The following is a 4,366-nucleotide window of genomic DNA, read 5'->3' as shown; positions in this document are numbered from 1 at the left end:
CATCAAGAAAAAATCCAGGAAAGAACAGCGAAGGAAAAACGTGAAAAAACAAGTGTTTTCCCGGAACGGAATAGTGGAAATTCCATACGTTGATCACCAATGTTGCATGTCTTTCCTTAAGCTGGAGTACTTTGAGTTAAAAGGCCTACTTTATTTGTCCTTTTAAAGCCTTCTTATTCGTCTAGCTATTTCCAATTCTAATAAATAACCCGATCATATCATATCTTGGAAAACCCTAAGACTACCCAAGGTTGTACCCTACAGTGTTACCTATAGTCTATACTTGTGTATACGTTGCCTTCTGGGGTGGCAAGCTAGAACCAAGTAGTCTAGGTATCAATTCCAATTTAAGTCAATGATCCTCATTTTCTCCAACATTAAGAAGATTATTGATAAGGTGACCAACCATCACGCAGGATTCCGGGTCGGAGTAGCACCTCTTGCCTGATATATACAGGTCGTTACTGGTGATTCGTTTGTGCCCTATGGTGTTCAATTGCCCGTTTGTTCCCTCCCCCTCGGGATGGGTCAACCTACTTTGCCCGCTCAGGCGCTCCAAAATGCTCTGACTAGACCGCCGACACCCATGATTTGTCCATCATTCAAAATGGCATTTCGTAAGGGATCATAAGGTAGGAGGAATCACAAATCCTCCGTGCACTTTCGCCTAGAGTTAGTTTTATTTTTCACTACTGTCTGAGTGGTGGCTAAACCCTGAAACTTTTCCTTGAAATGAAATAAAGATCTAACTTTATTCTAGTAGTGGTTTTCGCAAATGTAGATTATCTTGTTGATTAACACCCACTTTCCATACCCTGCAATTCAGAGGCCATCACCTCTGGTCTTTTAGTAACATATCAGTAAACAAGGCTCTCCTCGTGTAGCTTTTTGTTCTCGAGGAAGAAAATCTCATTGATTACTTAGAATGCCGGATGAAGCAAGTTACATCATTGGTTCTTTCATGATTCACGTATATTGGAAATCTCTTTCTTTAGGAAATGGGATGGCATTCAATTCTAACTTCGGGATTCTCTTCTTCTTGAACATTCATGAAAAGAAGGACTCTGGCTTTAATGCTAAAGTTTAGTACTGGACCGAGCGTACTTACCTACTTAGACAAGAGGGATACTTATAGATCTCTATGAGCGTAAGGAAAAGTGGGCAAGACTACTTCCACAACTACATTTTTGCTTAAGCAGGACCTGTGAGACCTCGAAGCAACCATCTACTACTAGTTATAGATGCTATCTCTAATTGAATAGAATGGATGCTTCACAGCGGTTCTGCGACAGGCAGGCCAGTCGGGTGAACATAGGCAGCTGTTCCTATAGAACACAAGTCTTTCTCTAAAGCACGACCTTCCGATTGGACTACGTCTGGTCTCTATCCTTTTTATTCCAAAAATGGGTCCTTGATCAAAATGATCCGGTGTCTATGTCCATGCCTGAGGTTGGTAAACCCTATATCTATTGCGGGGTGGTTTGAGGAAGGGACAGCTTGTAACCCACGACTTACTACTACGAAGATTCTGGCGGAGAGCTTTTCACATGTAGATAGGTCGAGATGAGGAAGCTCTGTAGTCAACTAATAGATAGAAAATCCACCTTGTGAACCGTGTTTGTCTTAAAGTACTGTCTGAGAAGGAATATACATGTTCCAATCCCTCTAGTGGCTATACTGATTGACATAGGTAGCTTTCGTAGTCAAAGCTCATAGGGCCAAATGCTCTATTGGAGTGGGCACGAACACACACAATCAAGGTTCGAAGAACTTCTACTTCACACCTTGAGGATTCTATGACGCTCACTCAATGGTGTTGTGGCGATTGCAAGCAATCAATAAATGAGGAAGCCAAATTATGGATCCACAAAGGCTGCATCAGAAGGAAGAGTAGGTGTTGCTATGCCGTTGGCTGGGACTGAGACAGAGAGAGGGGAGCGTAGCCCCTATGATCCCGGTAAAGAGTTCCAACTAAGCTCTTCTCAGGTTCTTTCTTTCTCTTCCATTCTTATGTTTATATATTAAAGTGTAGTTTTCTTACTGAAATATAATAATATTAATCTAGTATGCCCATTGGTGTTCCAAAAGTACCTTACTGGATTCCCAAAGATGAAGAAGCGACTTGGGTTGACTTACACAATGTTATGTATCGAGAAAGGACCCTTTTTTTAGTTCACTGCCATATACATAGAAAGAAGTGCTTTTCCACCGGTATCAACATTCTATCTGGAATCAGTAGCGATAATTGTTGTATTGTGAGCCAGCCCCGTAAGACACTACGCACCTCCAAATTCTATATGATTTTTCCAATCATTTCATTTATACGACCTGCAAATAAGATAAGATCTTGGCTCGCCCTACAAAAAAACAACTATATGCCCTATAAACTTGCTTGCTTCTTCGAATCTCGAAATAACATATAGAAAGTGTTTCTGTGATGAGACCATTCTCAATCGATAAATGCGATAGGAGCCTATGTGTTTCACGGGTAGCCGGCCAATAGGGGAAGGTTGTGAATCCGGCGAACCGACCGCTTTAAGAACGTGATTGTCTTCTCTCACTCAGTTATCAATTGACAAAGATGACCCATTCTTTTTCGCCCTAAAAACGACAATGGTATGGTACTTTTTCTTCAAATCGAGATTGTGTGGGTGTCCGCTCATGTTCACGTTACATGCTAAATCAGGCTTTCCTTGGAAAAACCAAGGACAACCCCTATCTCAGTCTCCTTTCCTTTCTCTTTTCGGGAGCAGAGCTGAAAAAGATGGAGTTACCTGGAGATGGAAAATTTTGATTTAACAATAAAAACTGTACAAAGCGTCTCTCACTTCCATTCTTTTATTAGAGATTTTTTCCATCCTACGCTGGATCCGCAGCTTGTGAACCATCTTTTGGAGGGGGTGGAGACACCTACCTTGAAAGACAGGGACCTCCTGTTCCAAATATATGGAATAGATCCCGAAAATAGAGACGCTTTGTTTTCAGAAATCACAAAAATGATAGAATCATACATGCAGCAGGCTAAATTGGTTTTGCCAGCGTCATACAATGTGACCAAGTTTTGTGACCAGTTTCTGGGCCCGGATTCTCCCAGGAGTCTAAGGGAGACTTTCATAGATTGACATTTCAAGGGGCACGAAAGCTTCACTTGGAACAGAGGCGTGGTTCATTTTCTAACGAAATATGGAAGGCCGAAGACTTCCAGCCGGGTAGCCCAGTAAGTTCTCCGAATCTGCTTTTTTTGGAAACCCCGTTGGATCAATTTGCCATCATACCAATAATTGATCTTCATGTGGGCAACTTTTATTTATCATTTACAAATGAAGTCTTGTATATGCTGCTCACTGTCGTTTTGGTCGTTTTTCTTTTTTTTGTTGTTACAAAAAAGGGAGGTGGAAAGTTAGTGCGAAATGCATGGCAATCCTTGGTCGAGCTTATTTATGATTTCGTGCTGAACCTGGTAAACGAACAAATAGGTGGTCTTTCCGGAAATGTGAAACAAAAGTTTTTCCCTCGCATCTTGGTCACTTTTACTTTTTCGTCATTTCGTATTCCCCAGGGTATGATACCCTTTAGCTTCACAGTGACAAGTCATTTTCTCATTACTTTGGCTCTTTCATTTTCCATTTTTATAGGCATTACGATCGTTGGATTTCAAAGACATGGGCTTCATTTTTTTAGCTTCTTATTACCCGTGGGAGTCCCACTGCCGTTAGCACCTTTCTTAGTACTCCTTGAGCTAATCTCTTATTGTTTTCGTGCATTAAGCTTAGGAATACATTTATTTGCTAATATGATGGCTGGTCATAGTTTAGTAAAGATTTTAAGTGGGTTTGCTTGGACTATGCTATTTCTGAATAATATTTTCTATTTCATAGGAGATCTTGGTCCCTTATTTATAGTTCTAGCATTAACCGGTCTGGAATTAGGTGTAGCTATATCACAAGCTCATGTTTCTACGATCTCAATTTGTATTTACTTGAATGATGCTACAAATCTCCATCAAAATGAGTCATTTCATAATTGAATAAAAACGAGGAGCCGAAGATTCTAGGGGGCTACCGCTGCGCTTTTGCAGCACTAAACATGGTTCCGGGTACTCAAGATATTGCGTTTGTGTTTGGAGAGGTGTAGATTGTAGATTCCAGCCGAGAAGACCAGGAAAAGATAAGGATAAAGAATGTCATATATCTCAGGAGCTAGATCACTTCCTGATGAACAAGTAAGAATTGCCTCAACAAAAATGGATGGAATTGGACCGAAAAAATCCATTCAGCTTCGTTATCGATTAGGTATCAATGGGAACATCAAGATGAATGAGTTAACTAAGTATCAGATCAACCAAATTGAACAAATGATAGCTCAA

The 4,366-nt window shown here is 40.7% G+C and overlaps 1 pseudogene; it reads left to right on the top strand.

Annotated features, from left to right (window-relative positions):
- The first annotated feature begins 2,780 nt into the window (after positions 1-2,780).
- Positions 2,781-4,046, top strand: LOC119321121 (annotated as a pseudogene).
- Positions 4,047-4,366: the final 320 nt, after the last annotated feature.

The sequence above is a fragment of the Triticum dicoccoides genome, chromosome 6B (genome assembly GCF_002162155.2).
Source record: "Triticum dicoccoides isolate Atlit2015 ecotype Zavitan chromosome 6B, WEW_v2.0, whole genome shotgun sequence".
Taxonomy (NCBI): domain Eukaryota; kingdom Viridiplantae; phylum Streptophyta; class Magnoliopsida; order Poales; family Poaceae; genus Triticum; species Triticum dicoccoides.
This window is presented reverse-complemented; position numbering and strand designations above follow the sequence as displayed.